Source organism: Zootermopsis nevadensis, unplaced genomic scaffold (assembly GCF_977971745.1).
Source record: "Zootermopsis nevadensis isolate Lab colony 2312 unplaced genomic scaffold, Znev_1.0 Znev_ptg000027l, whole genome shotgun sequence".
Lineage (NCBI taxonomy): Eukaryota > Metazoa > Arthropoda > Insecta > Blattodea > Termopsidae > Zootermopsis > Zootermopsis nevadensis.
Window position 1 is genome coordinate 4,146,087 of NW_028259159.1, and position 24,411 is coordinate 4,170,497.

The 24,411-nt window shown below is 42.1% G+C and overlaps 1 protein-coding gene across 13 annotated transcripts in view; it reads left to right on the top strand.

Annotated features, from left to right (window-relative positions):
* Positions 1-24,411, top strand: part of Mhcl (Myosin heavy chain-like) — a 113,304-nt gene that overhangs the window by 22,362 nt on the left and 66,531 nt on the right. For 2 of the 13 annotated variants that reach the window (XR_015537249.1, XR_015537250.1), the window contains exon 1: positions 16,215-17,900. The exons of the other annotated variants lie outside the window; for them this stretch is intronic. The gene's annotated coding sequence lies outside the window, so the exon portion shown is untranslated. Of the gene's footprint in view, positions 1-16,214; positions 17,901-24,411 lie in introns of those variants that run through there. 13 annotated transcript variants of the gene reach the window in all.

Sequence of the window (24,411 nt, forward strand, 5' to 3'; positions counted from 1 at the left end):
CCCTGGTTTGGATGTCGAATATGGAAACCTGTTATTGTGATTGAGAGTTTTAAGTTGATATACCGTCATTAAATAACAAAAAATCCACCCTCTAATAAGATGAGTTTTAGGTAATGCTGCTTTCAAGGTGATGTACCTAAGAGTAAGAAAGTATTAGAGTTTCCCATCAGCGAGCGCTCAACAGAGAATCGGTTTTGTCACCCAGCAGCCCTGAGGATGAGAGCAGAGATTGTTCTCGAAACGTTGGCAGAAGCTACCTGACGCGGCTTGTAACCCGAGAGTCTTTTATCTACTGGTGTCATACTTCTGGACGTACGTACGCATTCGAAAGGCATTTGTTTCTGATGCGCTGTTCGCATCGCCGTACGTGAAATGGTCGAAATTACAGATGAAAGTACGAAACAACTAAAGGCAGCAAGAATCTGCAACTTCCTAGAACTCGCATGCCGTAGGAACTTATTCGGGAGACATTTCCATACTCCGAGCAACCTTATGTGCCAAAAGTGCTCAAGGATCTAAGTTTTAACTGCAAACATTGCGTGCGGCGTGTAGAATAAGTAACGTCGCACATACACGTCAAGGTTGTCTGTTTTTTTAATAGGTTTGCCCTTTCGGCCAGCACACATCTCCTCGCAAGTAAAACGTGTTCCAGATCTTGTCTTTGCGTAAGGAGCCCTCTGTAGTGAACAAATTTTGCATTACGTCTAATTTAATTCACAACTCTCGTCGCCAGCATCAAGGGCTGTAAATGTTTACTCGCGAGCCACAAAGGCTGTTACTAGAAAACGTGAAGAATATTAAATCATGAACTAGTCAACAAGCAACAAGAGTGACTGCGGCCCTGATAGGGAAAAGTTTGTGAACCCCTGCTTCAAACGGTCCTTTCTAGATAGACATTTAATGGCCATTGTTTTCGAATCATTAAGTACAAAAGGGTCCATGTAGGCCGAAACCGTAATCATGTTTCGGTATGTGTCTTACCGTTATAGCGTGTACTGTGCACGATTCCTACTACGACAGTAGCTCGGTTACGCTTTCTTGCAGGAATGTTTTGTGTCTGTTAGTGGCTTATTTAAATGGGCGCGGTTTGGCGAACTACAGGCTGTTCTCGAACTACGAAACCCCGGTGTTCGCAAAGCATAATGTGTTATTTTCGTGTGTACTTTGCGCTAAACGGACGATTGAATGTGTACCACAAAAAGGTTGTGAAATAGTGGTTGTAAGCATTTGTTGGACTTGCGCGTCTTACAAAAGCAGAATTAGCTATTCTGTATCGGCACTGGGCACATACTTTCTGTTACCATGGCGACACAGAAATTTAGCACTATTCTTTTTTGGACCGCGTGTAGTAAAGAAAACTGTGCAACATTTGGGTGGAAGATGTTACATTTTACATGCAGGGAATGCGTTATTGTTATTAAGTCCAATTTTAAGTTTTTGTCCGAACTAATAAGCCACGAAGCGCTTTATTCTCTAATTGTGTGTGGTGGCTGTATCATATTATTGATTTCCTTGATTTGCCTTTTCCCCCATTTTGACACACGAAGGCGAAGAAGATCAGTCCTTCGAAACGTTGTGATTCAGTAATAGTAATAATAGTAATAATCATCAACTGACGATGGTTAATGTCGAAAACAAAGAAAGCGCCTTACCTGGTTTCTTAAAGAAGACATGTAACTGCATTACAGCCCACTGTGGGAAAACAAGACTTGGTAGGGTTGTCTGCTTTTGAAGTAAAGCAGAACTGCACGTAAGACAACACGGTGCATTTTTAATGCTGGAGGCACCATAGCACAAGCGACCCTCCTCCAGCGGATCCGTAGTTTGCGCTCCTAAAAAGACATGCAGGAAACAAGCACGATTTCAAATATCACGCCACTCTCGTAGGTAACCTCCACGTGACTATCAGTTTTGCGAAGATTGTGTGTTTAGTTGTGGGGCTTGGATGATAATGCTAATTGGCGATAGTTTAAACGAAGTGATTGTGACCTGTAACAAGGTATTCCGCAAGAATTTGTATGGGAAAAATAAATAAAACCATGGTATAAATAGTTGGAGTAGTGTGAGTTTACAAAAGACTTCGAAACTAAGAACGATTCTTGAGTAAGTTAGGTTTTAATAAGATTTTATTTTGTAATTTAGAGTATTCTGTCGTCATCATCGTGTATCTGTCCGCAGACAGGTATCAGCGGAACTGCGTCCCCTTTTTTTTGGGGGGGGGGGTGTCAGTTCGTAGAACTAGGGACATCACAAGGATCTTTAATGTGGTGGTTTCCCGTAGCCTTCCACATCCTATGCCGTTGGCCATGTCTGGTTCATCCGCCTTTGGGGGTGATTTCTCACCCCCCCGGGACAAGAACGTGTCCCTACTCCATCATGCGATGGAGGAGAATACAAACCTCCACCCTCCGAAGAGGCTGTTGGCTCTTGGTGGAGGGAGACCACTTATACCGGTGGTCACTCGGTTTGTGAACGCAGTTCAACGTCTTCCCCGGGACTAAGTATTCTCTCAGAAATGATTCATCTTACAGTATTCTGTAAGATGAATCATTTCTGAGACAGTGGGTGTTTGATTTGGGTTGCATGTGAAACAAGGGTTATGTAACACTGGCAATAGCCGCGGTTATATTTGCCTAGCTAGATAAAATGTCCATCCCAACAGATAAAGAGTAATTGAAAACCGTCAGGCGGCGAAAGAATGCGAACTGTCGGTACTTTGTGCACACCATACGAAATAATTTTGTATTATGGAACTGTTTCTTTTTTTCGTAAGAAATTGTGATATATGTTAATGAACTTAACGCATAATTGTTCTCAGTCATAGGCTGTAACTTCGCAATTAATCGTAACCTTTATCGTCACAGACTGTCTGGTTTTGTCGCGTTACCCCAAGAGACAGGGCATTATTAACGAAATAGTAACTGTTTTAAAGTTTAAGTATGATATGCGATAAACAAATGTAAGATTTTACTACAAAGAATAGGCGAAAATGAAGAAAAGTTGCAGGACCTGTTTGTATACCTAGCTGTCAGATCTTTACATCCCAGAATTTGTTTCTTGAGTCACGATTTATGAAGCATCTTGTACATGAGCTGTATTTGTAGGTTGACATGCCTTGCACAAAAAGAATGCACTGTGAACCTGTTTTGCGGGTTAAACTGAAGGCCTTATGTAAACTGTAATTTATTGTCGTTGAATGTCTTGTAGTAGGTGTCCCTGTTCCTGTAGTGCATTGAGCTTTGTTCCTCCGGCAAGACAGTGAATTCTTCTTTCTCGTCCAGTAGCTTCAGAGAAGATTGATGTAATCTGTCGTTACAGATTTATAAGGCTGTGTTGCTCAGCAGAAGCTGTGACACATGCCGTGTGCTGATCAACTTCGCACGTTAATCTAGGGGCGTTTAAGCATCCTGGTCGACCTGGTGGCCTAAACTCATAAACGGATAGGTCAGGGTGAGCAACAAATTTACTTCGCGCAATAGCAAGCAGGAATTCATGTTTGGGGCGTCGACTGGGACATAAATGTCCGCACTGATGTGTCGTCGCCTGCGGAAATGAAAGTTACCTGACGAATTTAATTTTGATCCGCTCTTTTTTCAATAACTCCTACTTTACGTTGCGGTTAAATATGAATTTAATATACTTTTTTTTTAGGAAAACGTCTTCAGCCCTGAAACTTCGGTGTCTACTTATTAGTCCAAACAGCGTTACTACCCAAGAGACTAACATCGACACATATGATTAGTGTTGATTAGGGTAACAACTGTTAACTGGTTACACAATTTCTAAACTTTTTTTTTAATTTGTGAATCTAGTTTTACATGCATTGATTTTGGCCAGTGTAAAGGTCACACAACAGCGGAACCAAAATGCTGTCTACAGTACTGAGTTTGATGAACACATTCATTAGGAGCAGCATGTACGTGCGGTTTCTTTGAATGAAATGTCCTTCCGTAATGACGGCCACCCGGTTGACACGTACGTACATCCGATTAATGGTAGTCGTAGTGTGTTAAACCAACTAAGCGTGTTTGTGCCCCGAAGCGCACTTCTTCATTGGCTCACCACAGTTTCTCTTTCATGTACCCTGTAGTCCTGTGTTAATGATCTCCTCTATCATGCACTGTTGCTTGCCTCCAAAGGGGAGGCAGACGTGTTGTGTGTCGAAAAGGGATGGACGAAACTTATTAAAGCAGAGAGTTTAATCTTTTTAGGACTTGGCATTTTTTTTTTGTAATTGCGAACTGCTGGAATAGTATCTTAAAACAGGCCACGACTGTGTTCTTCCACATCTTCCAAATTCATTTACAGTCCCATTGCTATTTTACGCTTATAGCCTACACACATAGCAAAGTGTCGTTACATAAGCAACAAACGATCAGTTTAATGAAACAATGTAGGCAAGTCATTAGATTGATATGATAGTCAGTGGGCGACCAGCGTTTGATTCTTGGCAGAGCCGTTGGGCTTTTTCTTTTCACCGCTGGGTCCACCCAGCAGCACAGCTTGTGCGTTAGGAAGACCTTCTGTGCCTCAGCTTACTGTGTCCGACCAGACATCTGTATCTGGTATAATTTAAGTACGTGTGGAACTTTACCTCCTCGCGTCTTATGTGTTCTTTCATTACGTGGTTCTAACTGTAGCTGTCAGCCTAATACCGAATTCGTTTCGGTGTAGTTATAAAGACATGGTTGATGAACCACAGCTCAGGCATCGAAAATCTATTCTTAATTTTACTTGTCTGGACACAATATGTAACCTTTCAAAGTTATTTAATTTAAGGTGCATAATAAATTATAAAGATCTCTTGAACTGGACTGCGCGAATCCTTCAGAATTTTCGCCTTCCGGTTAAGCGGTGCCCTCCTGTGTTTGGGAAGGAGAGTTCCTGTTTCAGTGTGTTAGTGTTTGGAATAGCGAGAGTAGACCCCCCTTGCAAACAGTTTATTGCTCCGCAAAATACACAGTGATGGAAGAAAACTGTAATTCTAGACGCCAGCGAAACAAACAGTTTAATGACCAAATATAAAGTTCATGTTGTTTAAACTTAATTGAATTGGTCACAGTTACGATGTTTCCCCACCTACCTCTTGCTGTGGGAATTTAATGACGTGCTGCATTGATAGAGCGGGACTTTTAATACGTTTCCATTGGAAAGAAAACTTATAAACCTACTCTGTTTCCTGGCGTCGTTTGCCATGTTCACAAAAGCCCACCATTTTATCTTCCTGAGCCAGTTGAATCCAGTGTTCAGTATCGCCCTCTTTCCCTGATTCGCGTTTTAATAGTGTCCTCCCATCTACGCATATATCTCCCCCGTAGTTTCATTCCTTCAGATTATATGCCCCCGCCCATTTTATATTTCTTCACACAGTCACATCTTTGTGATTCTAGGCGAAGAATGCAAAAATGTGCATGTATTAGAGTTCAGGAAACTGTGACAGAAGAATTTGTTTTTGTCAGGGATAACGCCTGCAATGAAATTACGCTGTCCCGCTTCACAGATGTGTCGGAGAAGTTGCCGGTATGGCACGGCGCTTTTATAGTCTCTGTTCTCAAATGATTATGTAGGAAACAGTGTTTGTGTCGAAATGTACATTGTCTCACTGTCTCATGGAGACGACGTTGATGTTTAGGTGATAACAGAATATGGATTATAGCGAGTCAAGAAGGCAGTATTCGAAAATTTCTAGGATGGAGTTTGTCTACCTTCAAGGGAGTATAAGATCATTTCTACGACAGAGCATGCCATTTTTAAAGTTTCCACGTGTTTATCAAGAGAATTTGTTGGTCCGTTTTACGAATGCCCTCCTTTTGATGAATTTAAAATCCGTTGCCATACTTCATATAGCTTCAGTAGCTTCACAACAAGGCACGCCAGAATCGAGTTCTGGCAAGCTATCATTTAATTTTCTAGTTTTCTTGTGTTTCTGATTAAATATTAAACATGTTCCATTTTATGATGGTGGTGGGACGTTTGCTGTAGAGTCATGTTGCGCTTGGGTTAGTGTCGCGTTTATCTGTGTTTCCTGGTGAAACGCTCGGTCGATCTCGTGAAAGGGAAAGCGGTTTCAGTTTGGCAGAAGAAATATGGAAGAGATAATCTGCAACAGCGTGACTTTGATAAATACAGATCAGCAGTATTTGTCATGTGGCCTCTGGCTAGGCAATTGCCACTGTATGTTGTAGATATTATCACTGCCTGACACCGATTTCTATTGTTTTAACCGAAGTTAAAGTCTCCACAGCAATTTTCTTGTGCAATGTCTTTATACAGGGTGTTAAAAAAAGTGAGGCACAATAGTCGATGGGGTTTGGGGTTCTCACGGCGGCGGCTAGTACGAAAATAACTGTCTTCTGCGTTGTTGCGCCGTGTAGTCTGGTACGCTCTCACCGAAGTTTTAGAGGTGCTTGCTGCCTACATCTTCACAGCGATGGGTAAGAACCTCTGAAACGACTGTGAACTTCTACCAGACTACACGGGGCAACAACCCATAAGACGGCAATCTTCAGGACCTAGTCTACTCGAATATTTCTTTGCGCCTGTTATGAACGACGTTCTCAGGAATACCAGTGTAGAATGTTCCCGGCTTCTCTGTGTCTCGCTGAAGAGGAGATCCTTATTCCATTGCATGTGCAGATATGTTATGAATTTTTCAGCGCATTGACACGATTTAAAACTGTGTGTAATTGAATAAGTGTGCTCGGCGTGATAAATGTAGAGTCGCTTATTATTATTTCACTGTGGAAGGTCAGGAATTTGATCCCAGGGCTGATTGTTTTTATTTATTCTGAATTTAACCAGTTGCATTCAGAGATACACTATTTACAGCTACATTCCTAGCCCCCGGTTGTTGCAGTGAATCGGTTTAACTCTCCTGCTTTATATTAGGAAGTTTCGTCGTCCCTAACTCCCGCCGGTTCGTCGCGTTTTATGAGTCCCTCCATGCAGTTGCTTTTAACATGTCTGCGGTCTCTTTTATTCCCACATTTTTATGAATTCTCCCTTCATAATGTATCTTCTCTTTTTTATTTGTAGTTGTGCCACTACTGTAGAGGCGCCGAGTTGAAATCTCGGCCCGGAGAATAGCTGCCTTGAGATTTTCGTTGTTTTCTTAAGTCATTCCGTGCAAATGCCCAGATAGTTCCTTTAATTCGGCTACGACGCTCCCTTTATGTTCGTTCCTGTTAATTGTTCATTAATCACTCAATCATTCGGCGCTAGGCCAGTGCACTCTGACCTAGACAGAGTCGTTTAGTAAACCACAAACAAGTAACTAACGTAACAGCCATGTTTTTGCAGTAAGAGGGAAGGGAGTGACGGAATGGTCCCTGTGGTGTCGGAGGGATCCCACCAAATGACACGCGATAGGAGGGCTGCTCGCAAATTGACCCTCTGACTCATTGTGTCCATGACGTCATGGTATGCAGGTCAATTAGACCCTCCCGCTGATTGCGTGTCGGGTGACGTGTGGCGCTGTACATGCAGCATTATGTGCTGGGTTGGTTTTAGACCTATCCTTCATTGGATTCGATTGGGTACCTTCTGCGTGCCTGTGATTGCTATTGGTGTTAATCTGTATTGATGACACGTTCCAGCCGTGACCTCTCGCACTCAGAGTTAATCGATAAAGAGTTTTGAAGGATCAAAGAGCACTGTTTACTTTCCTGTACAGACCGTCTAAAAAGTGGTTTGACGTGGTTTTGTAATGCATTTACATTGTGCTGCTCTTTAACACTTTTTACAGGAATCGGTGCCAATGTATCTTTGCAGATGCTGCCGGCAATAAACGAGCAAGTACGGAATTTATCCATGATTTTTCCTGAACCTGAATGCGGGATTGGGTTCTCGCACGAGACATTTTGCTGTGGTCGCAAACATTTGTTTGTAATTTTTGAACTTGTTTGGTGTTGACGATAATGATGCTAAATTGAAAGTGAGATTTACAGTAGGGAGACGAAGACATTGTAAGATTGTGAGGTTTCGAATGGGCGGCATTTGTTACAGAACGTCGTGTCCGAGTGGTTAGCACGACTGCTTTGCATTCGGAGGATCACGGGTTACAAGCTCAGCCAGGAGACGGATTATCCTGGTTGGGGTTTTCGTAATGTCTCGTCGTCCTTCCAGCCAAATGGCGGGACAGTGGTTCATGTTCGGTTACAGCGCCGCCTTCCGCTGTTTCTCTGCGTTCGTCACCGCATACGAAAGCTGTGCCCGCAAGTCCTCTCCTTTTTTGTCACTGCACGAAGCTGTAAGGATGTGTAATCACAAGAGAATGTGTAGCTGGATATTTGTTGATGGTAATACTGGCGTCCCGTGTTACTTTTGTCTGGAAACCGATCTATTTTTGGTGTAAATAGGCGATAAACATTTCTTGGAATGTCGAGACGTGTGTGACATGCGTAATGATTTACTTGAATGTGTTTTCAAGATGTGTATGGAGCAGATATTCAGACAACACGGGCCAGTGAGCCGTTTTGATTTTGGCTACCTGTTGGACGAGAGACGGGAAGAAGGTCCTTTCGAGCGGGGTTACTCCATGTTCCTTGCAATGGAACAGTGTGTTGGATAATAGAAGTGCGCGTCATATTATCGTGTACTGTGCATGTCCTCTCCATACACATCCTGAAAAGAGTATAGGCGTTGTATTTGTTTTTCACGCAAATGGCATTTGAAACAGCGTGTCTTCACGCTTGAAAATGAACAAGGCAGACTTGTCGTTTGAACTCCCAACAAATGCTAAAGACAAATATTTATCAATATAGTTCAAATTCGTTGTCCAGCCCTCGGGACACATTTTCAAAGACTGTGAACCGGCTTCAGTTTAGTGCTCTGACCGAACGTCTTAACCGAGTGGTTACCACTCTTGCTTCGTTTTCGATATGTCCCGGGAGACCGGCTATCCTGATATACTTTACTTGGTTTTCTCAGTCCCTCCAACGAAATCCCAGGGTAGTTCCTGAGTATACGCCACGAATGCTTCCTTGCAAATCCCCTCCAGTTTATTCAGTGACCACCCTATCATTCAACGCTATTTAGTGTGACTTACTGACATTGTCGTCAAATAAACTGAAGGTGTGTTTTGATAACCGTGATTTTCAGCAATTAATCTCATCAGTTACATCAGACGAATTGTCTGTTGATGCAAACAGCCATGACGAAACAGTCCAACCCAGAAGTTGATGAAATTTGGTATAAGTTTACAGTCAGCCTAGGAATGTTATAACCATATGAAGTCAGTATGCAGTTGAAACCACTCAGAATAATTCTCCCCCCCCCCCCCGAATAGATTATGCACAATCTGTTGTTGTAAGAACTGGATACTATTTTAACACCGAAATGAAAAATGTTTTTTTAATTACAGCATTGATAGCGTTACGAATTTTATTTTTCAGAATTTTTGTAATATAGTCTGCAAATTGCGTAAATTAAATTGGTGAACGACATAACTTCCAAGTTGTAAAATAAGAAACTGGTCCAGTAACCTCAGTTGTATTGCACCCGCGCGCGATCCTCGCAGTCAGACGGACAGAACATCGATTTATGAGTCGTAGTCCAATCGCAGCAGCTTGGCTGAATTCCGGTTTCTAAGAATCTTGAATTCTTTCTTCATTTGATGAGCTCTTGAACGCCCCTGTCGAAGTCAATTTCCGCCTTCACCGATGCCATTAAGGTTAAACGTTCCTTTCCGAAGTGATGGAGACGCCAGCTCAGGACAAGGAAATTGCTGTCGTGCTCACTTTCGCGTTCTTGAATAAAGAGAGGAGAATAATCGGTTTTAACCCCAAGAGTTGAAGAGTCTAATCAAGATCACAAAGAGATGAAAGACCCTTCCCGACCAGGTGATTCGCGCAAATTGGTGCGTCGATGTTCACCACCACCAGCCAGAATGTTGGTACCGCAACAATAATCCTACGTAATAAATGCCATAGGAAATAGTTCTCAGTCTGGATGTAAATTGAGATGTTGGATTCAGTCGTGTCTTGGTTATTTTCTGTAATATATAAAACTGTCCATAGTTTCTTATATATGTACATTTCATCATTGAAGATAACTTATCTGAAAGTTGGTGACTTTTGGACCCGGGTTTATCAACTTTTTATTGACTCGCGTGCCTCTAGTTATACCCGGCTACATTTTATTGAAACGCCATGACAGTTTATTAAAGATTTTACCGAATTGGGCCTACTGTTGCAAACAGGTTCACATAAGCGCGCGCATCGGAAAGATAGTTTTATGAATTTATTTCAGACAGTAGTAACATAAAACCAGCATATTACGCACTCAGGATTCTAGTCCACTCTGAAGTCCTTTTCCAAATATTCGCCCTGCACAAAGAGACACCACCTCCACGGGTACACCAGCCATCTTTTTAAGAGCTGGGTGCCTGTTTGTATGACCTCAGACTCCAAGGAAACTGTGCTGGGGGTCCTAGTCTTGAAGTATAGGCCAGGCTTGTAAGCTTTGGAGAGATTCGACATCATACCTGACCGGTAACCGCGATGTTTTCCCTCTCGCAACGTGTGTAATCGATTTCCTGCCTTCAAGCGTGTCACACCTCGTGCTTCCTGTCAGTACGTTGAAGACACCGGCTTAAGCCTTTGAAGCCGTCGTTCTTTGTTATTTTTAAAGAGGCTTGTCTTACTTCCAAGAAAGCACGCCAAGCAAACCAGGAATTAATCTGACACTACAAGATCGTCCGTCGGAGAAGACCGATTCCGACTTGAACTAGGACCGTCAGTGTACGACCCTGACACAAGTAAGATACTGCGTGGCCAAATTCTTGTGCCTTCCCATAAATAGATTGAAGAATGCTTCGACTGTGTAGTCAGTATTGAACCGTTGAAATTTGTTTATAATTTAATTTCTGCGCACGTAATAACTTCCTTTCAGAAATGGAAGGGAAGTACCGTTGATTGGAAGATAATTTATTTCTTGAGTCATGTCATGGATCAGGAAGTGCGTGGAAATGTACTATAAAAACAAACGTCATTTTTCGAATGCTGTTTCTTCTGACTACGTTGCTTTGTGTGGGCGCTGTTGATTTCCCGTCAAGCGTGTGGATTAACCTACCAAGTAAAATACGTTTTTACACTTAAGCACGAACAACGAGGATTATATTTGGAGGGTAGCTGGTGCGATCTCACTACTGTACTACTCTGTATGTGTTGCTTGTTTTCAATTTTTTTACAGAGTCGATGGGAAGGATTTGTACTAAATTATATTCACCTTTATGAACCTGAGAAGTCCAGACTATTTTTCCACTTTGATGACAAGTGTCATTTGAATAATTGCCAACTTGTACAAAGTATTCGTTCAGTTACCACAAACCATTTCCTTGTGGATAAAAATCCAGCAATCAAGATGTAGGCATGTTTCTTCACCTTATGGCAGCCGGTGGTAGCTTTTGAATGGAAGGAAAGAGCCGTGACAGAATCCATTATGGCAGCGCAGACGTGAATATGACTCTTCTGTCCGACACGAGATGTCAGGACTGTTTCATGTATGTGGTTCTACCTAGCGGAGAACTGCGTGACTACTACGCATGCTCTTCGAAGTTTGTTCGTACGCTCATAGATGGGAGTTGTGTGTTTAGTTCGTTAAAAGTTATTTTAACACGAATAACTAACTAATTAACTAACTAGATGGTTTACGGAACCCGAAGGTTCATCACCGAACTAACCAAAGCCCTCCACTGGACCCTGTCATTTTTTTAACACGAATACTAAGAAAATATATAGGGATGACATGAACTTGTTTATACGGAGACACGTGAACATAATTTTTTAAATAATAAGGGATTTGATATGCATTGGCATGTTGAGCTAATATTTTAGTCTCTAACCGCATAGAGAAGGTAAACACTCCCATATGAAATATTTTATCAATGAGTCATTCTCCTGGTCGCTCGGTTACAGTTCTGAGCAAGTACTTGGTGCTGTATATGGGTTACCACGTGGTTGTGTTGGAAGTTATTGCATTCTTTGATCCGCATTAGGAACTAGAGAAATCAGTCTACTTCCATTTGCTCAGTATGTTGATACAGCTGCATACATGGTGGTCGTCGTCGGCTTCGACATGTCTTTCCGTCGTTCGGCTGGAACCGGGGCAGTTGGGCATCCGACCGGGATTCGAACAGCGACCTTCCCAGTCCCCCCGAATTGGCATTACGTTTCGCACCTGCGAGTTAGGCCAATTTGTTTTACAATTGAAGTAATGTGGTTACATTTCCTCAACTTCCTTAAATTATAGTTACGCTGTCTTCTGTACACGGAATCTTATTTGGTTCCTTCCATCGCATTCTAGCAGTGCCATTTGTATAATTCCTCCTAATTAGGAGAAAACGCTGTTTACTCGGTTTTCTTGTATGACTAGTTTTCTGTTCCTGCTGTAAATGGATTGTGTAATGACTTACACGGAACTTTAACACAGAGCTATAAATAGAACACTTTTGTGCCAGATCTAATTAATTATTACTCGAGAGCATGGCGGGAGAGAATAGGCAGTGCTTAAATTGGACTGAACGGCCTTTGTATAAGTTCCCTTATAGGCAGCGAAGGATCAGAGGCCACCTACCTTATTGAGATGTCAAGTGACGTAGCTGGGCAATCTGCCCCAACCGATTGGGAAATTGGATTTCAATTTGTCCTTTGAATGCGCTGCAACTTGTGACAGAGTCCCTTTGATATTTACTTCGTGGCTTCGGTGAAATGTAATCAGGTTTAGACTTTCACCTTAGTGTCTTTTCTACCTGTTTATTTATTGTATCAAGAAGCGAGAACTCATACACGTGCTGTCATGTAATCGGTGCGTCTCGATGTGATATTTATAATAGCAGACATAGCACCATTGCATAACCTCGGCAGTTGTTAACGTTGTTTAAGAATCTGAGATTCATCCATTTTTAAATCAGATATATTCTCGTGGAAGTTAGATGTGTGACAGTAATTTCAGTTTCTGGAAGTTCTTTGAGCATCCGATACTCCACTGAGAGGTCTTGTTTGTTTGTTTGTTTGCTTTCTTTCTTTATTGACGTAATAAGTACATGGACGTGTTTTTATGAAAGTTTCTAAGAGAAGCTGTGATTGAGATGTGAATCTCAACTTACTCTCTTTCCCAATCGTGATTGCTGGAAGTGCAAAGGTAGGAAATTCGAAATGCTGACGGTGTCGACTCGATTGCTAAGTCTAATTCATAGCGTCAGGTGTAGAAAAGAGGTGCGAGTCACCGATGCGAATGGTTGGAGAAGCGGAACCATTTATTCAATTCAACTTGCTACTGTGCGACAGCGCCTTTCTGTATATTTAGCGAAGCCTCCAGCTAGGTAGCCAGTGGCCTTTGTCGGGGTACACTGATGACGGGGTCAAGACCCCTGTATTGAGAGGCACAGACACTACGTAACGCGTTGTGACATTTGAACATGGCCTGAGTAGGTTACCCGGGTAGGCTATTGACTTTGTCTTATTAATTTATTCTTGTAGCGAATCCTACGCACACTTTAGGTTATTGGAAAGCGGTTGCTAAGTTGTCGAGTCTTTTCTGTGATAGTTGCTACCATCTTGTCACCACACCCTTCCCGTCGCAGCTAATCGATCCCACCATAGCACCGGACATTAGAGAAAATTATTAACAGTTGAGATACCAAGGCCGCCTTAAAACGCCCACATAAGGACTGCTGAATGAGAAGAAGAAGAAGAAGAAGAAAGTTAATTATAATGTAGTCATTCCCCCAGGGAGGAGTTCAGTGTTCCTTGATATTCCTATGTGGTACAGGGTGTTTGAATCATTGTAATTGTTTCTCGTGAAGCTGTTTGGTTCATGTGTAACAAATTTCATTTCGTGTTCCCGTGGAGCACATCTGAGTACGCGCAAGACAAGCTGGTGAGACGCATTTGGGAGTGTTTGTACTGTACTGTTTCGTGTCATAAACACTTCTGCAATCAAGAATCATATTCTTTGTTGTTCCAACATCCTGCACGGAAGCCAGCGTGTCTCTGGCTTATCTCCAGTTTTGATTATCTCGGGTGCCGGTTATGATATGGTCCTCAGTCACAAAACTCAGGGAAGTAGAGAAACGTGTTCAGCATTTTGACTAGAAAACAGGAGAAGAGACCACAGCTGGCTTTGAGCTCCAGGTAGAGAAAGGGTTATATTTGACTGATACGAACAAAAAATTCGCCCGACTCTCGGGACCAAATTTAATCGAAATTCGTTCAGTAGTTTCGCTTATGAAACATTTCGGACAGACATGACCTCCTCGTGTTTAAAGGGCACATAATAAAGCGGAGTATGGAAGAAATACCTTCTCCCCTCTATTCAACGTGTAATTTATGTATGTGTAGTGTGTAAATATTTAGTTTTCCCATATTCCACTGCCCTGTGCTTCAAATGTATGTAAGAGGAAATACACGGGAAAGGATTTCCTCCGGATATTTCTCGATCCGAGTAGAAGTGTTTATTTGAAGAAGAGATTAAGCGTGTTAGTGGACATTGGATGCCACTGGAGAAATACTGCTTTCCACTTGAAGTTTATAATTTTTTATGGTGTGAAGGAGTCCGGCCCGCCATCCTCTTTATGAAACGCATTTCTGGTGATGTTGGAAAACAATTTTCCGACATTTATACAAAAATAACGGTTTAATTTGATTGAAATCGGTCCAGATCGACTGGAATCATTTGCTACTGCACTGTAAATTGTTTTGTAGGCCAAGTTTTGGTGCTTAAAGTATCAGATTACAAGCGGAATTTAGAAAAATTGAATTCGTATTCAGAGTAGCAAAACCGTATTGTCTGTTTACACTGACTTGCACTGAAAGGCACAGCATCAAGTGGCCCTGGTCTCAAATCGTGTGGGTTAAGATCGGAGGGAGGAACGGTTGCTGTCTGGCGCAGGCCTATATACTTTACATAGCACGATGGAACGAGTTCGCAATTTGGAGCAGCAGTGCCCACTCTTCATAACTGTTCTACTTAGTTAGCCTCGCAGTTTGTAGCCCACACAAATCTGACAAAAATTGCTGTCCGCAATGAATTTTTGTTTTCTTTGTCTTCAGGAGAAATTGTACATAAGTGTTACTAGGTTTGTCCGGACCCTTCTCCATTCTTATCAGCTCACAGTTCATCACCACCGCCATAACAGAGTCATTTCCACGAGCATTCAGTCTTGAGGATCGTGGTTTATTATCCGTTCCTTCCGTCTATCGTTTGTGATAGAAACGGCTGTGTTGCGATGTCCTACTTTGAAGGCTTTCAGAAATATCAAAAGTTATTACATAATTCTAATTATATTTGTGTCCTTTAAATATTATAGTAGAATATGGTGCCATTAACTGACGAAAACAAAATCTCCTCAGTTCTTAGATTCGTGCTGTGTAACTAAATTAATCCAACTTCACTGAGCAGAGTTCTTCCTGAGAAGGTGATAGTTGCTCAGCCAGTCAGTACATCTCAAAAGTTAATTGTCATGTTCAGACGACCTCGTCATTGAACCGTGTTCTGAGCCATATGAATCCAATCCACATCATCCCACCCAATTTATTTAAGATCCAGTTTAATGTTACCTTGCCGTCTTACGAGTGGTCACTTTCCTACAGACTTTGGAACAGCATTTCACGTCTCCCCATGCCACCAACTTATACCACTGATCGTTAGTAGATACTGAGCATACGTAGTTGCGTTCCTGAACTACCCGAAGCTCAGATCGTAGCAGCTGAACAGACTGAAGTTCCTGCGATCGGGCAGACCCGAGATCAGGTCCTGTTGCTGGCTGCGTAGGTTTCTTCTCAACCGTCGCCGCGTGCTGCTTCTACCTCCAGAACCAACACACGCTGCAGACAACCTTCCCTCCTTAGCCAGCAACTGTCAGTTGTGATCTAACATTGAGGCGGAAAGCACGCGACCTCTTGTCGTCTCCATGTGGACTTATGTATCGTGTTGTTGTTATTATACGTCGTCATGATCTTCGGCAGGGTGAGGGAGTGCTGGGGAACAACGCGCTACAGAAATCTCCGAACATGTGTGTAACCTCGTAACACACAGGTGAAAGTGATCAGAGGACCAACGTCTTGTCTTTTCTCAGGTGCGAAAAGTGTAGTTGAGTCTCTCGATGAAGTGATAATTATGTTTGACTGGTTTTGTAGCGAGTGACGTGTGTGGTTTTAAAATAGTCATATTTAGTGAACTGCTTTCTGTATGTTATCGTTATATAAATGATCGTTGTTGATTTTCACTTGTTTCGGCAGTGAGTCCATGAACTATTCATTGTTTGTTTTATTATGGCTGAAGACAACAGACAGGATTTCTCATACTGCGTATCGCTGTGCGTGGACACGCTCGGACTTGATTTGTTCTCTACAAAGCAGCAATCGAGAAACGGTTAACTGCAGTGCCAAAGTAAACTATTTATACTTTTACAGTAAGCTTGCTGTTTATTGTTGTTTCAAAGCTTTTATAGGAGATAGACGTTTCTTGAATTCGCGTATAAACAGGAAAACTAGTCAGATAGGTAAACCATAAACAAAATGTTGAAATTAGGAGCTTTTGAGAATTCTTTGCGTGGTGGTCCTGACATTTCGACGCCAGTCAGTGGTGGCGTGACAACGCCTAAGACAAAACAGCAGATACTGCAGAACCATCACAAGTCATGCTCAGGCGAACATCACGGTAGTGGGATTGAGAAGTGGAAACGAAACCAGGGAAGTAAACCGCACCACCATCACCATCATCGTAACAACAGCACTTGTTCCCATAACAGCAATCGATCAACGAGCGTGTGCAGTGCTAATTCATTATACAACAGTGATACAGACAGCGGCCAAGAATTCCCCACGTCACCTCTACACGCATCAAAGACCGCGCGTCCATCACAGTCTTCCTTGACCACCGAAGATTCTTCGAACTGTGACTCAAACGAATGCTTTTCTTGCGACGGCCATATTAACAAAACCTCTACGCCTACGAAACCGTCAGCAGGCAAAACTGCCTTTCATGGCAACGGACATTTTGATGAAGATGAAATAGACGTGGGCAAAATGGCGGAGGATAAGTGTTGTGTCACACCAAAGAATTTCAACGATGGCGTCGGATATTTAACAGAAAACAGTTCCATTGGAATACGCGGACAGAGTGTAAAGTCTGTAGCTTCGGAGGACGTTCGGAAAATTAATAGTGGATTAAGTATGAGGAGGAAGAAACGAATTGAGAGGGTGACGGAACATGTTGCGTGCATTCCACGTGGGTGTCCCGTGAAGACTAATGGAGCCGGGGTAAGAAGGTCACAGCCTGCAAAGAAGTCGTCTCTGAACTTGAAAAATTCTCAGGAATCTGTTATAGGAGACAAGAACATTGAGGATGAACATGCTCGAAGAACTGTAGTAACAAGGAATTCCTTGAACAGGAAGACCTCCGTTAAAAGTCCTACTGAGATGATTACAGAAGATTATTCGTATCCGAACACGAAGATCGGTGATAACGACTGCCAGCGCCAAAGAAAGTTAGCACCAGTAAGAATTTCGAATCACGTGAACGGGAAGGGCTCCCAAGAAAGTGTGGAAAATAGCGGTAGTAAATTAGGCAGGAGTTGTACCCCGACTAGGAACTTGATCAAGCCTTCTAGAGTAATGAATGGGAGAGGTAGTCATGATTCAGGGTTATCCTTGAAGTCCAGTATCCTTAGTGGGCGAGAACCCCAGTGTCCGGGTCTGAAAAAGCCTGTGCCAGTAGGTAGAAGACCTCCGTCTGGATTCAAAAAATTCTCAGGTGTTTGTAAAGTGTCGTGGAGTGAACTTGCAGAAGCGTCCCTCATCACGAAGCCAAACTCTCTCTTAACGACAGGCAGGACCGTCTTGTATAAGGAGTTGGGTCAACTTTTGGACGACAGCAAAAAGCTTCACACAGATGGCAAGGTGAGACGGTTATTATATCACGTTCTTCTTATAAATTTTAATTCGAGACACTGACGGTCTTTACCTGTGAAACCCGAAAGCTCATCGACATCTTTTAGAATTCGATTCTTAAAAAAATCGTGGCGTAACAGCTCCAGAGAGCCAAAGCCGACTAGCTTGACTGCTGGCCTCACGTTCACATGCCTAAGCAGAGGTGAACGATCATCCAACCAGATATAGGATGACGTGTGGTCAGCACGACGAACCCCCAGCCATTGCTAGTTTTCATGACCGGATTACGCTACTCATTGTAGCTCCCCAATTTCCTCACGATGCTGAGTTGTCACCGGTCCCATACACTGGTCGAAAGCTCATGAGAAAATTTCTTCTCCCCCGAGACTCGAACCAGCGCGCATTCCGTATCACCGGTCCGAAGCATGATGCCTCAGACCGCGCGGCTACGGCGCGGGACGAATTCGATTCTTACCTCTAGGAAAACACAACGCCTCTTTTTTTATGAAGATCAATTGGTTAATGGTGTTGAAGGGATAATCGTTATTTGTACTTGGTATCTGTGAAAGAATAAATTCATTCTGTGGGCAAAATACGAGTTCGTGAATTGAATAGCATGTGGGCTTCAAAGGGTCAATGTTCCTGTGTTAGCTGCAGAGGTTTGAGCGTAAGTGTTTCGAATTGTTTCAAGGCATTGTATTAGTGTTTGGCTCTGTGTAGCTTTTTCTCCGAACAAGATAATAACAACAAAACCCCCGAATACGAAGCTGGGAGTTCTGACCACGACACAGTGGCATGGGCTGCATTCTTTTATGTTACAGGATGTTTGTGGACACTGTTTTGTTGTCGCGCGATGGTCATAATAAAACCCATATTATCAAATCGGTTTAGCTCGTGTTAAGTGACTGAAAAAATGCCCATAAAATTTGAATTAACTCTTGATTAGGAAAATAATTGCCCTGTTCAGTTTAAGATAGTATAGCAATTTTTTCAAGTAACTGGAAAGTCACGGAAACTCATTACGAACTTCCAGGTTAATGAAGCAGTTGCAGTAACTTCACTGTATATTATGAAGCATGTGAAAATATGTATTACTTCCCAGTTATTTTGTAATTGTCTTTAATATTGCGCTGTGTGACTATTTTATCGATGCCTGTGGCTGTCCCGAAGAAGGCTGTTGTAAGCGTGAACCCATGAGCCTCTAGCGATCCGAGGTAAATGCGCTCGTTTGTCATTCCTGAAATACACTTTACGAGACCGTGGAGAGACGCTGTTGATGTTAAAATGTTCTTCATAGTTTGTTTTTGATGTATATGTGCGTTTTAATGGTTGTTCGGAAAATTTATAACGACAAATGAGACGAAAGGTTTATGCGGAAGGGATTTGGGGACCTGCTAGTCGTTGTTCATTTCAGTTGCTGTGAGGACGTTTGCCTGGCAGAAATAGGGATAGCTGAAAGTAGACCGTCACGGCCGAGATTCGAAGTGGTCATTCCCTAATTTAAACCAATAAGAGTACCTGGTAATTCATTACTACGGTATTATTGTTACGACATTGTGAGACAGTCTCTGTGTAAGTGGGGTCGCTGACGGACTCATTGTCCATCCCCCAGATGATGCATGAGTGAATAAGGAGTGGAATGATAGGGTAACGTCTGCTTTGATTGACAACTTGTTAATTTCAGAGTAAGCCATAAAATCTGTCGTGGTTTATTTTCAGATAACTATACCGATATTTGTTTGATGGGACTGAGGGACGCTAAGGCACATGATTTGTTTTTAATATTGTAATTCGCACCACAAAGTACGGAGCAGACATTGCGTACTGTGAGATAAACTATAAGGCTTATAGGCAGCAGGAGAATTGTACGATGACAGAGATTCAGTGTGATATTATGAAGAACATCGACTGAGAATGTCCATGCGCGAGATTCTTTCTGTCGTAAACAAAAAATTGTTGTAAGATGAACATTGATAACTAGTCAGACTCACGCTTCGTGGTTTTTATGCCGACTGCTCTCATGTTTGAACTGCGCTGTGTGCTGGCGACTTGGGATTTATTATATAATGAATTTACATTGTGTCGAACAGGTTCTCCCATGAGCAGTTGATACTTTCCATATGGTCAAGAGACGTTGTTAATAAATCCAAATGGTATACAACTCACACTTTCGCAGTCTACGGGTGACTTGTACACGGGGTTGCTTTCCTGCGAATCAGGAAATGTTAACAGTCTCAATTTTAATGTTAAACTGGTGCTAAGCTTATTATCTGCATCACATTCTCAGATAAGCCTGTAGCAGATTCGTGCAGTGTTGCCGCGGATAGGATGTTGATGCTGTCGTGATACTGAAATAAAACCGCGGACAGCGAAAGCGCGTATGGCGAAATAATCCGTACCGTTTCCTGCCAGTCGTATGATTGACATTGGTGGTGGGCAGCGAGGGTAATGAGCGTCTGGGTTTCCTTTGAGGCAGAGAATTTATGGACAGTCTCAGCACCCAGCCAGCTTCTCAAGGACTGTGCACTCGTGCAGTGAATGAGTGAGTTAAGGCTATTAAACCGTACTCTGTTCGTGAACTATGCAATGCTGCTGTACCGAAACATTTTAATTGTTGATACCATCTTGTTTAAATTAAGGCCGGTAATAACATTTTCATTTTGTTGCATTTAAATAAATGAACATGATGTCAGTTTGCGTCTTTCGAACACTGAGATTCGGCACCCCCACGCTCCCTTAAAAAAAGAGAGGAAATATCAGAATTGGGTTATGGCCGGGGGGGGGGGGTTATAAAGAATGAGGAAGAGAAACAGAGTTGGTACTGGAAGTCGAAAAACATTACGAACAGAAATAAATGCAGATGTTTGCTTTCTTTTCCTGTTAATAGAGCAGTATTGAACATCTTTTTAACTCTCACCGGGTCTGTATGCTGATTTACCATAAATACAGATCTGTTATTGGCAGCTAGTCATCAGTAGAGATACCACACTGCGTAAGAGTCAGACAAATGTAATCAACTGTAGACACACACATAAATTGTTGGTCTTTATACGACGTAGTATTTCCGTAATAATGCAACATTGAAATGGAATGGCGATTCTCACGGCCTTCTGAAATACTTTCTTGCTCAGAATTTACTTCGAATATCGACTGACATACACCAGTAAGGAGTTTCTGATCCAGAGAGCAACGCAATCAGTCACGCTACCGAGCAGCAAATTATGTTGTAATGAGTCCTTCCGGGTTGCGCCACTTTGAACCAAGTGCCGCCTAAATCCCTCAACATTCAGACAGGCTGTTGTTCCATTCTGCTGATATGCGTCTGATAACGGTGAGTAAAGGAGGGTAGATATCGAATTGAAACAACCGTGGCCTACTTTAGGTAAGGTTACTACAGTTAATTGTACTAAGTCGTATTGATTACAATTTTCAATCAGGAAATCCGGTCATAGATTCATTGTCCTGACCGGCTATGTTACAAAAACTATAAAATATTTTGCATAATTCTAGCCAACTGCTTTCCCTGCGGGTCTCTTTTATCTTTTCCGTGTCGGTTACATTTTTCTAGCTGTAATTTTACGTTTGTTTTAATTTATATATACAGAACCAGATATAGTTTCCCATAAAGGCAGGCTTCTGTTTAATTAGAGGTCTGTTTTATGCAGGTTTAAATATATAGGTCTGTGGCCAACTGAGAATTCTTGATTGAGTCGAGTATCAGGGGCGTGAAACTCGGGTGTTGTCTGCATAGATATGATTTCCGAGGGGCTAGTGGAACAATACAAACAGACGTTCAGGGATGAAGGTGGACGGAAACGGAGAGACAATGGTCGATCATGTGACGGAATGAAGACGTTACCGTACATATTAATCCATTGTACCGCATGATGTGAACAGTAATCATAAGGGAGTCTCCAAAGATGCGCACCTGAATGAAATTCCTTTCCCCATAGAATAATAATTGACTCATTGCAATCTCCTTGATATCAGAAACACGGGATAGGAATTAGGATGCATTTATTTCTATTCCACTGCTTTGCTGCTGAACTAAAATATTGTTTTCCAACTTTCATATCCGATACGCTGCGTTGAGAGAGATGAGAAGTAAATGCAAAGAGAAAAAGAAATGAAAACTAGAGAGATTTAAAGATAATAGTCGGGCCTATTTTGATATAGCTATGTATTTGTGGATAATTCAATGTCGTCGAGTCAACCACAAACCACACAAAGTAATTAATCCCATGAGGCGTAGTCTTAATTGAACAGTAATACTTGGTCTTTCTAATCTCTCGATTTCGTGTTCTTATGGAACCCCCAGATTCAGAGTTGCTGTTGAAAAAGTCGAATGGACGAGGTGAGAAATGCGTATAAAATTTAAATTGGAAAGCCTTAAGAGAAGAGGCCATTCGAGCACCGAAGTGTATAATGAGGATAATATTAAGATTGATCTTGAGGAAACAGGATGGGAAATTCCTAAGGAAGACTCTGCTTAATACAGTTTCGTCTGCCCATCGAATTCTTATATTGATCGTGACGAAGTTACTAGGTGAAGACTTGAAATTATAGAACTCATCGTAATGAAATGCTGTGTATTTCCTTGTTACTTGGTTTGCGTTTGGTCCAGTGATTCTCACTTCGTGTTCAGACCGTTGTCTTCAGGCAGTGAGCTTCGGTTTTTGTGCAGGGTGATGAACTAGGAACTGTTGTGGACCAGAGAGAAACCGGTCATACTCTATTTTAAGGCTCGTCCCACGCGCGTGGATTCAGAAAAAAAACTCGTGTAGCCCTTAAAACCCAGCGGTAACTATATGTACCACCTACTTTAATAACAAGTAACTATGCATATTGTGTATGAGTTTTATTTCATTCTCATAGTAAACAGCGATCATTTCCTTAAATAGCATCAACCAAATGATCTTCGTAATGGTAAAGTGTTGTGTTTCCTTTGTGGTACGGACCGATTTCTTAAATATTATTTGGACAAGCTTCGGCTTCAGAGGGTTAAGGAGACTGTAAGCTGCGTACTAAGATTGCACTGAACGACCTTTCTGCAGTTGTCTGTACTCGTTTGCTCTGAGAACATTTTGGAAAATGGTTGGGCGTATCTCTACATAAAGCAGCAGCCAACTTGTAAAGTTTGAGAACTGCTCTGCAGACTGGTCCTTTTGCGAAATATTCTGAAAGAAAGCTGTCTGCGTACTTGCGTTCTCGCCAAATTGGGTGTTGCGTCTGATTGCTTCAGTGGAAACTATGTCGTAATAAGTCATTTACCTTGCTGTTTAATGTTATGCCAAAGTGAAAGATCGCCACTTGATTCATCATTGTTCCTCTGCGAGCAAGTGTTCCGAGGGAAATTTTTCACAGTTCTTCCCATGTATTTTGTTGTTTGTAAATTTGTAAAGTTTCTGCTTTCCGTATTGACGTAACGACTTTCATTTTCAAAGCGTCACAATGGACAGTGAGATGAGAAGGTAATATTTTCAGTTTCTTAACTTTCAGGATACTCCGGGACTTCCAGAATAGGCTATTACGTAACATTCCCTCATCGCTGTTTCCCAGTAGGCTACTTCAGTAACCGTAATTTTTTCCAGATTTATTCGTTCTTTGTTTATCTAAAACCTTATTAACTGCAAATGAAATAATCGTGAAACGTCGAATGAGATGACAGCGTGGGCTTGAATGGTGAATACGCAGGTATTGGAAGGACGCGGTCGTGGCCTATTTTAAGGAATTCCAAAATTCGCCTGAAATAACTGAGGAAGGCCAAGAAAGAATCTAGTTAGGAAATGTACGTGAAGCGTAACAGTTCTGGCATGGTACGTTTGACCTGTGTGGATGACCGAAGAATTCCTCGGCTAGGGATTCCCCACGTGGGATCTTCAGTGTCATGCCTCACCTTTAGATTATACTGCTAGAATTCGGAAAAAAAGCGACCTTAGTCCCCCCTTTATTAAAATAGGCTTTAAATTATGTTATTTCTAATGTTACAAATATGTAAATGAGTGAACTGTAAGCGTTCTCAATTTTTTTGTACAGATGTAAAACTTGGTATTTAACTCAGGAGGGAAGTATAGAAAACGTTACATGGTGAAGAGTAAAAGGCCTACGTTGAGGATATTTGACTGCTGTGCTGGCGGCACGGGTTTCCATTCCGCCGTGCGCAATTGCCCCGTGGATTGTCACTTTCCCTAGTGCTAGCGGCACAGCCACCAAGTATCTTCACAGTTTCAGTCGCGATTTCTTTGAAGTTGCAACTTTATAAGTACGGCGCTTATTTTCGTCGGGTTCAGATATTTGTACCGTTTTGTTTCCACCTATTTGCAATTCATGTTCATGCCTCAGGATAGATGGCTATTCAGTTGTAACGCATTATCGAATTGCAGTATAAATGACAACTACACCGGTGTGGCCAGGTACTTTGAAACTGAGCTGGAAATGGACATCTGAGACAAACATGTCCGCTCATATCGTCTTACTGTGGCAGATCTCGTTTTCCATTTTGCTGTTCGCTTTCCGGGTG